Consider the following 10,525-nt stretch of genomic DNA (forward strand, 5'->3'; position numbering starts at 1 on the left):
GGTTTAGGAGGGGTTACTGCGTTACGGGGAAAGGGTGCTTAAGTGGGATGGTCTTTCCAGGGGTTGGTGCAGACTTGATGGGCCAAATGGCCTCCTTCTGCACTGTAAATTTCTCTGTTTCTACCTATTAGAATACTGTACTGTTCTGGGTTTAAAGAAATGTCAGATGTTGGGTGATATCTGTTTCTGTTGGAACAGTTCAATGGAAAACAGAGATATCGAGATATTTCACTTCACACAATAGATATCAAACATTTTCAACGCACAGCTAAACTATTCCTGCCTTTAATCTATTCCAACGATATAATCGTGAGAGAGAGAGAGAGTTCCATAGAATGAAGCGAGTACTCAACACCACAATACATTATTTCAAAATAGAATCACCTTATTTCAGTCAAGTACCTGACCCAATACAATCCGACTCGTATAGGTAGTCCTGGTAATAGATGGATAATTGGATCAAATATCACACTCTGGTGAGAGACCCACATTCAGTACAATTCTACACTGACAGATACTTCCAACAATCCTTGTTCACTCTCTCATATTCCACTGCGGTTAGAGACCCTCATTCAGTGTGATTTCATTCTGACTCCCATTAAATCCTCCTTCAGAGAGATTGTATTCACTGAGATCCAATCCAACATTATACAAGATTCCACTGAATGTAATAACTGTATTGATCGGAGTTACAAACAGAGGTTTATTGTTAGATGAATAATGAGTTGGAAACCATAGACATTTGCCTTATCCTTGATCAGTTGACTGTAGAATAGTGAGCACGAGATCAGCATTACACTTTTTCAATCTGTTTAATATCACGGAGCCACTCACACACAAATTAGGACAACAATGGAGATCATAACTTACCGTTAACGCCAACAATTGTTAGAATTGGGTAGAATATTTTCTCAGATGTATCAATTGGAAGAACCATATTCAATGTGAAGTCACCTGCTCCTTCGTGCTGTTGACAGTCTCTCTGTCTTAAACTCTGAAGTCATATATTTCCAAAGCCTTTAATTTATACCATGAGGGACTACCTCAGGGATATTGAGGTTGCAACATCGTTTAACTTATTGAATTAATATAGAGGAGCAAACAGATTACGACATTGAGTTCAGTGAAAGGAAATATTACTTTTGGAGTGAATGACCTCTTTCCAAACACTGGACTAGGTTCATCACATTGATCAACAAATAATAACAGAAAGGAGGGTGTCCACTCATACACAAACAGTCCCCTCTCCAGATCTCAGATTGTTTCAGTGATATTCGTCACTCGACTGTGACCACTGGGTGCTTCAGTTCCAATTGTCAGTGTGTTTCTCTGGGTGGTCCCACTGCACTCTGGGGTGTAGCTTCTTCTTTAACTGTGACATAAACATAGAACTTACAGTGCAGAGGGTGGCCATTGGACCCATCGAATCTGCACTGGCCCTTGGAATGAGCATCCTAACTAAGCCCACACCCTCACCCTGTCCCCAGTAACCCCACCAAACGTAAGGGCAATTTACCATGGCCAATCTACCTAACCTACACATGTTTGGACTGTGGGAGGAAACCGGAGCACCCAGAGGAAACCCACGCAGACACTGGGAGAACGGGTAGACTGCGCAAAGGCAATGAGCCAAGTCGGGAATTGTACCTCGGACCCTGGAGCTGTGACGCAAATGTGCTAGCCATTGTGCTACCATGACCATTCAATGATTCAGCTGCAATTTCCAGCGTGCTTCTCTGAGTGGTTCTAGTGCACTCAGGAATGCCGCTAGATGTAAGAAGTCTTAAAACACCAGGGTAAAGTCCTGATGTGGAGATGCCGGCTTTGGACTGGGGTGAGAACAGTAAGAAGTCTTACAACACCAGGTTAATGCCCAATAGGTTTGTTTTGAATCACTAGCTTTCGGAGCACCTGAGGAAGGAGCAGTGCTCCGAAAGCTAGTGATTCGAAACAAACCTGTTTGACTTTAACCTGGGGTTGTAAGACTTCTTACTGAGGTTAAAGTCCAACAGGTTTGTTTCGAATCACTAGTTTTCTGAGCACTGCTCCTTCCTCCGGCGGCATCTCCATATCATCACTAACTGTGACCATTCAGTGAATCAGTCCCAATACTCAGTGTGTTTTTCTGGGTGGTTCCATTACACTCTGGGGTTAGCTGCACCTTTAACTGTGACCACCCAGTGATTCAGTTTCAATTGTTATTTTGTTTCTCCGGATGGGTTTCGACTGCACTCTTGGTGTAGGTGCACTTTAACTGTGACGGTTCTGTTCCAATTGTTAGTGTGTTTCCAACGTTGTTCCACTGCAAACTGAGGTCTTGCTGCCTCTTTAACTGCAACCATTCAGTGATTCAATTCCAATTGTTAATTTGTTTATCTGGGTAGGTCTACTGCACTGTGGGCTGCAGCAGCCTCTCTAACTTCGAACAATTCCTTTATTTGATTATAGTGTGTTCATAAAGTGCGCATTCCAGTGAATTAAATATCCAAACTGTTTAAACGCCAAAGAAAATTATTGCAACAGTAAATTTAATGCAGCTCCTCAAACCGAGACAATGAATTGCAACATTGGAACACATCAGAAGAGTGAGAGCCTGCAGCTGATGCAAAAAACAACACGTTGTCGAGCAGCAAAAGCAAATCAAGCGATGAAAACTAATACAGCGCCTCGAACGGATGCTGCCCCTCCAGCTGACAACACACTAAAACTATGATGTGCTGGCACAAGAAAGGGCGTACCAACCTCCCCGAACAGGCGCCGGAATGTGGCGACTAGGGGCTTTTCACAGTAACTTCATTTGAAGCCTACTTGTGACAATAAGCGATTTTCATTATTTTTCATTTCAGATAAATGTCATTAGAGAAAGAGAGAGTGGAATATGAAGAGGGCGAAAGAGAAAGTGGGTGGAGTAACAGAGCATGAGAGAAAAGATGGTGAGAGAGAAAGAGTGTGAGGAGAAAGATGATGAGAGAGCAATAACAAGGTAAAGAGAGAGTGTGAGAGGAAGAGGACAAGAGAGAATGAGGGTAAGGGCGTAAAGGGGTGGTAAAGAAATAGGGCGAGAGATAGAGAAATTGAGAGAGAATGAGGCTGAGACCGAAAGGGGATGAGCGCGAAAGAGAATGAGAGAGTAAGAGCGTGAGAGAAAGTGAGTGAGAGACAAAGAGGGTGGGGGAGAAAGAGGGGAAAGAGGATGGAGAAATAAAGAGTAAAACGACAGAAGGAGTTTCATTTTTTCTCTCTCTCTCTTTCTGTACCTATCTATCTACCCTATCCATTTATCTATCATCTATTTATCTATCTATCTATCTGTCCACCTATCTATCTATCTGTCTGTCTGTCTGTCTATCTACCTATCTATCATCTATTTCTCTCTCTCGCTCTCTCTCTCCCAGTCATAGTAGCTTTGTGATTGGAAAATCATGTGTCACGAATTTGATTCAGTATTTTGAAGGGGTAACCAAGAAGGTAGATGAGGGCAGTGCATTCGACGTTATCTGTATGGATTTTAGCAAGGCCTTTAACAAGATACTGTATGGTAGGTTGTTGCAAAAGTTTAAATCGCACGGTATCCAGTGTGGGGTAGCCAATAGGGTGAAACGCTTGGCTTGACGATAGAAGACAAAGGGTGGTTGTAGAGGGTTGTTTTTCAAACTGGATGTCTGTAACCAGCGGTGTGCCTCATGCATCAGTGCTGGGCCTGCTGTTATTTGCTTGTTTTATTAAGTATTTGGATCAGTGCTGGGTCTACTGTTATTTGTTTGTTTTATTAAGTATTTGGATGAGGATTTAGGACGCATGGTTCGTAGGTTTTCAGATGACATTAATATTGGTGGCATAGTGGAGAGTGAAGAAGGTTATCTAGTATTGTAAAGTGGTATAGATCAATGGGCCAGTGGGCCAATGAATGGCAGATGGAGTTTAATTTAGAAATATGTGAAGTGATGCATTTTGGTTGATCGAATCGGGGCGGGATCTACTCAGTTAATGATAGAGTGCCTTGAAGAAGACATGAAAGACAAATTCAGGAACCACGGTTCAGAAGGGTCCACTATGCGTCACTTTACAAGACATTTCTTGGAATGAGGCTGATGCGTGTTGAGAGATGATCCGGTTCATCAAATTTATACATTTTGTGTCCAGTTTTTGCATTTTCATCGCGGTTCGAAGGCCGTTGTTTAATATCGCGGGGTGCAGGTCATCTGTATCGGCGAATCTGTTCCTAACCAGTAGCTGCGAGTCACTGTCCGATCCTGCTTGATTGTCTTATTATTCACGAGTTGGTTGAGTTGACCGTTGGAGAAATCTCTTTGAATTGTATCGTTTTTGCGAATGCATATCGTGTGCGACAAATGGCGCATGTTGAAGGCAGCGTTTTTCTTTTACAGGGGCAAATGTGGGAAATGAAGAAGGTAATGTGTCCGTTTCGCTGACCCACGCATTGCACAGAAATATTGGGGCGGGCGGTTTTGATGAGCGGTCTCAATTCCGCACTGTTGATTGCATCTCTGGGCGGTGTGCCTTGGCGGATTCGACAGCCGATGTACCAATTCTAAAAAATCATTCCCAATTTTTCTCTGATCAGGTACAAACTCTCCCCGTCGGGGAATTGAACCCCGGTTTCGCGCGTGACAAGCGGGGATACGAACCACTATACTAACGAGGAAATTAGGTTTGATGAGCCACGCTTGGCCAACTGAGGGTTTCTGCACCTCTGAAATCACTCCATTGACTGAAGATGCTCTATTTGTCTGTGAAATCAGTAAAATAAAGGCAACTCAATACCATGTGGAAAGGAAGATCGTCCCATGTTAATTTTGGAAGACTGGATGCAGGATCACCCAAACTCTTCCGCGTGTATTGAGCTGTAAATATTGAGGCGGGTGTTCACTTCAGACCCTGACATCTGCAGGCGGGCTAATGGCAGCAATATTCACGCGATCAGTTCCAGTGGCATGAGATTCCGCAGAAATTTGATCGGAAATTATATTTGGCTCCATGTAAATTAAAAACTATTTCAATTAACCAGTTGCCTAAAGAGGGCCACAACTTATATAGTCAGCAAGCAACATTATACATCAGACTTTTGTGCAAATCAGGAGATGTGTATTTTTGCTTTTCCCAGAAAACACATTGAATTAAACTGTCTTGTTCACCATTACGACACAGTATGAAGAGAGGTGGGATCGGCAGGTTCCAAAATCACGAATCACGTCGACGGTGGTTACATTCGTGTCAGAAGTGTGTCGGCCCAGGGCACAGTGTTTGCGGGACTGGGTCTGCGTGGGGCAATTATGATATTCAGTACACTGTCAATGAGATTTCGCCTCCCTTTACTTCGTAATAATAGACAGAGTAGTGAAGCAAAGAAGACATGAAAGACAAATTCAGGAACCACGGTTCAGAAGGGTCCACTATGCGTCACTTTACAAGACATTTCTTGGAATGAGGCTGATGCGTGTTGAGAGATGATCCGGTTCATCAAATTTATACATTTTGTGTCCAGTTTTTGCATTTTCATCGCGGTTCGAAGGCCGTTGTTTAATATCGCGGGGTGCAGGTCATCTGTATCGGCGAATCTGTTCCTAACCAGTATCTACGATTCACTGTCCGATCCTGCCTGAGTTGGTTGAGTTGAGCGTTGGAGAAATCTCTTTGAATTGTATCGTTTTTGCGAGTGCATATCGTGTGCGACAAATGGCGCATGTTGAAGGCAGCGTTTTTCTTTTACTGGGGCAAATGAGGGAAATTAAGAAGGTAATGTGTCCGTTTCGCTGACCCACGCATTGCACAGAAATATTGGTGCGGGCGGTTTTGATGAGCGGTCTCAATTCCGCACTGTTGATTGCATCTCTGGGGCGGTGTGCCTTGGCGGATTCGACAGCCGATGTACCAATTCTAAAAAAAAATGACCAATTTATTTTTTGCAAAGAACAAACTCTCCTCCTCGGGGAATTGAACCCCGGTCTCCCACGTGACAGGTGGGGATACTAACCACTATACTAACGAGGAACTTTGAGCTTGTGAGCCCCGCTTGGCCAACTCAGGGTTTCTGCGCCTCTGAAATCACTCCATTTCCTGAAGATGCTCGATTTGTCTGTGAAATCAGTAAAATCGCGTCAGCTCAATACCATGTGGAAAGGAAGATCGTCCCATGTTAATTTTGGAAGACTGGATGCAGGATCACCCAAACTCTTCCGCGTGTATTGAGCTGTACATATTGAGGCGGTTCTTCACTTCAGACCCTGACATCTGCAGGCGGGCTAATGGCAGCAATATTCACGCGATCAGTTCCAGTGGCATGAGATTCCGCAAAAATTAGATCGGAAATTATGTTTGGCTCCATGTAAAGTAAAAACGATTTCAATTAACCAGTTGCCTAAACAGGGCCACTACTTATATAGTCAGCAAGCAACATTATACATCAGACTTTTGTGCAAATGAGGAGATGTGTATTTTTGCTTTTCCCAGAAAACACATTGAATTAAACTGTCTTGTTCACCATCACGACACAGTATGAAGAGAGATGGGATCGGCAGGTTCCAAAATCACGAATCACGTCGACGCTGGTTACATTCGTGTCAGAAGTGTGTCGGCCCAGGGCACAGTGTCTGAGGGACTGGGTCTGCGTGGGGCAATTATGATATTCAGTACACTGTCAATGAGATTTTGTTCCCCTTTACTTCGTAATAATAGACAGAGTAGTGAAGCAAAGAAGACATGAAAGACAAATTCAGGAACCAAGGTTCAGAAGGGTCCACTATGCGTCACTTTACAAGACATTTCTTGGAATGAGGCTGATGCGTGTTGGGAGATGATCCGGTTCATCAAATTTATACATTTTGTGTCCAGTTTTTGCATTTTCATCGCGGTTCGAAGGCCGTTGTTTAATATCGCGGGGTGCAGGTCATCTGTATCGGCGAATCTGTTCCTAACCAGTAGCTGCGAGTCACTGTCCGATCCTGCTTGATTGTCTTATTATTCATGAGTTGGTTGAGTTGACCGTTGGAGAAATCTCTTTGAATTGTATCGTTTTTGCGAGTGCATATCGTGTGCGACAAATGGCGCATGTTGAAGGCAGCGTTTTTCTTTTACGGGGCAAATATGGGAAATGAAGAAGGTAATGTGTCTGTTTCGCTGACCCACGCATTGCACAGAAATATTGGTGCGGGCGGTTTTGATGAGCGGTCTCAATTCCGCCCTATTGATTGCATCTCTGGGGCGGTGTGCCTTGGCGGATTCGACAGCCGATGTACCAATTCTAAAAAATCAATCCCAATTTTTTTCTGGTAAGGTACAAACTCTCCCCGTCGGGGAATTGAACCCCTGTCTCCCGCGTGACAGGCGGGGATACTAACTACTATACTAACGAGGAACTTCGGTTCGGCGAGACACGCTTGGCCAACTGAGGGTTTCTGCGCCTCTGAAATCACTCCATTTACTGAAGATGCTCGATTTGTCTGTGAAATCAGTAAAATCGCGGCAACTCAATACCATGTGGAAAGGAAGATCGTACCATGTTAATTTTGGAAGACTGGATGGAGGATCACCCAAACACTTCCGCGTGTATTGATCTGTAAATATTGAGGCGGTTGTTCACTTCAGACCCTGACATCTGCAGGCGGGCTAATGGCAGCAATATTCACGCGATCAGTCCAGTGGCATGAGATTCCGCAAAAATTAGATCGGAAATAATGTTTGGCTCCATGTAAAGTAAAAACAATTTCAATTAACCAGTTGCCTAAACAGGGCCACTACTTATATAGTCAGCAAGCAACATTATACATCAGACTTTTGTGCAAATCAGGAGATGTGTATTTTTGCTTTTCCCAGAAAAAACATTGAATTAAACTGTCTTGTTCACCATCACGACACAGTATGAAGAGAGATGGGATCGGCAGGTTCCAAAATCACGAATCACGTCGACGTTGGTTACATTCGTGTCAGAAATGTGTCTGCCCAGGGCTCAGTGTCTGAGGGACTGGGTCTGCGTGGGGCAATTATGATATTCAGTACACTGTCAATGAGATTTTGTTCCCCTTTACTTCGTAATAATAGACAGAGTAGTGAAGCAAAGAAGACATGAAAGACAAATTCAGGAACCACGGTTCAGAAGGGTCCACTATGCGTCACTTTACAAGACATTTCTTGGAATGAGGCTGGTGCGTGTTGAGAGATGATCCGGTTCATCAGATTTATACATTTTCTGTCCAGTTTTTGCATTTTCATCGCGGTTCGAAGGCCGTTGTTTAATATCGCGGGGTGCAGGTCATTTGTATCGGTGAATCTGTTCCTAACCAGTAGCTGCGAGTCACTGTCCGATCCTGCCTGAGTTGGTTGAGTTGACCGTTGGAGAAATCTCTTTGAATTGTATCGTTTTTGCGAGTGCATATCGTGTGCGACAAATGGCGCATGTTGAAGGCAGCGTTTTTCTTTTACAGGGGCAAATGTGGGAAATGAAGAAGGTAATGTGTCCGGTTCGCTGACCCACGCATTGCACAGAAATATTGGTGCGGGCGGTTTTGATGAGCGGTCTCAATTCCGCACTGTTGATTGCATCTCTGGGGCGGTGTGCCTTGGCGGATTCGACAGCCGATGTACCAATTGTAAAAAATCATTCCCAATTTTTTTCTGGTCAGGTACAAACTCTCCCCGTCGGGGAATTGAACCCCGGTCTCCCGCGTGACAGGCGGGGATACTAACCACTATACTAACGAGGAACTTCGATTTGGCGAGCCACGCTTGGCCAACTGAGGGTTTCTGCGCCTCTGAAATCACTCCATTTACTGAAGATGCTCGATTTGTCTGTGAAATCAGTAAAATCGCGGCAACTCAATACCATGTGGAAAGGAAGATCGTCCCATGTTAATTTTGGAAGACTGGATGCAGGATCACCCAAACACTTCCACGTGTATTGAGCTGTAAATATTGAGGCGGTTGTTCACTTCAGACCCTGACATCTGCAGGTGGGCTAATGGCAGCAATATTCACGCGATCAGTTCCAGTGGCATGAGATTCCGCAAAAATTAGATCGGAAATTATGTTTGGCTCCATGTAAAGTAAAAACGATTTCAATTAACCAGTTGCCGAAACAGGGCCACTACTTATATAGTCAGCAAGCAACATTATACATCAGACTTCAGTGCAAATCAGGAGATGTGTATTTTTGCTTTTCCCAGAAAACACATTGAATTAAAATGTCTTGTTCACCATCACGACACAGTATTAAGAGAGATGGGATCGGCAGGTTCCAAAATCACGAATCACATCGACGATGGTTACATTCGTGTCAGAAGTGTGTCGGCCCAGGGCACAGTGTCTGAGGGACTGGGTCTGCGTGGGGCAATTATGATATTCAGTACACTGTCAATGAGATTTCGTTCCCCTTTACTTCGTAATAATAGGCAGAGTAGTGAAGCAAAGAAGACATGAAAGACAAATTCAGGAACCACGGTTCAGAAGGGTCCACTATGCGTCACTTTACAAGACATTTCTTGGAATGAGGCTGATGCGTGTTGAGAGATGATCCGGTTCATCAAATTTATACATTTTGTGTCCAGTTTTTGCATTTTCATCGCGGTTCGAAGGCCGTTGTTTAATATCGCGGGGTGCAGGTCATCTGTATCGGCGAATCTGTTCCTAACCAGTAGCTGCGAGTCACTGTCCGATCCTGCCTGAGTTGGTTGAGTTGACCGTTGGAGAAATCTCTTTGAATTGTATCGTTTTTGCGAGTGCATATCGTGTGCGACAAATGGCGCATGTTGAAGGCAGCGTTTTTCTTTTACAGGGGCAAATGTGGGAAATGAAGAAGGTATGTGTCCGCTTCGCTGACCCACGCATTGCACAGAAATATTGGTGCGGGCGGTTTTGATGAGCGGTCTCAATTCCGCACTGTTGATTGCATCTCTGGGGCGGTGTGCCTTGGCGGATTCGACAGCCGATGTACCAATTGTAAAAAATCATTCCCAATTTTTTTCTGGTCAGGTACAAACTCTCCCCGTCGGGGAATTGAACCACGGTCTCCCGCGTGACAGGCGGGGATACTAACCACTATACTAACGAGGAACTTCGATTTGGCGAGCCACGCTTGGCCAACTGAGGGTTTCTGCGCCTCTGAAATCACTCCATTTACTGAAGATGCTCGATTTGTCTGTGAAATCAGTAAAATCGCGGCAACTCAATACCATGTGGAAAGGAAGATCGTCCCATGTTAATTTTGGAAGACTGGATGCAGGATCGCCCAAACAATTCCGCGTGTATAGAGCTGTAAATATTGAGGCGGTTGTTCACTTCAGACCCTGACATCTGCAGGCGGGCTAATGGCAGCAATATTCACGCGATCAGTTCCAGTGGCATGAGATTCCGCAAAAATTAGACCGGAAATTATGTTTGGCTCCATGTAAAGTAAAAACAATTTCAATTAACCAGTTGCCTAAATAGGGCCACTACTTATATAGTCAGCTAGCAACATTATACATCAGACTTTTGTGCAAATCAGGAGATGTGTCTTTTTACTTTTCCCAGA

At 44.2% G+C, this 10,525-nt stretch overlaps 2 non-coding genes across 2 annotated transcripts; both read right to left on the bottom strand.

Annotated features, from left to right (window-relative positions):
* Window positions 1-8,648: 8,648 nt before the first annotated feature.
* trnad-guc (transfer RNA aspartic acid (anticodon GUC)) lies at window positions 8,649-8,720 on the bottom strand. Its single transcript has one exon. It is a non-coding gene; the product is annotated as a tRNA-Asp (tRNA).
* A 1,273-nt stretch (window positions 8,721-9,993) lies between these two features.
* On the bottom strand, window positions 9,994-10,065 carry trnad-guc (transfer RNA aspartic acid (anticodon GUC)). Its single transcript has one exon. It is a non-coding gene; the product is annotated as a tRNA-Asp (tRNA).
* Between the last annotated feature and the right edge of the window lie 460 nt (window positions 10,066-10,525).

The sequence above is a fragment of the Scyliorhinus torazame genome, chromosome 25, assembly GCF_047496885.1.
Source record: "Scyliorhinus torazame isolate Kashiwa2021f chromosome 25, sScyTor2.1, whole genome shotgun sequence".
Classification (NCBI taxonomy): Eukaryota; Metazoa; Chordata; class Chondrichthyes; order Carcharhiniformes; family Scyliorhinidae; genus Scyliorhinus; species Scyliorhinus torazame.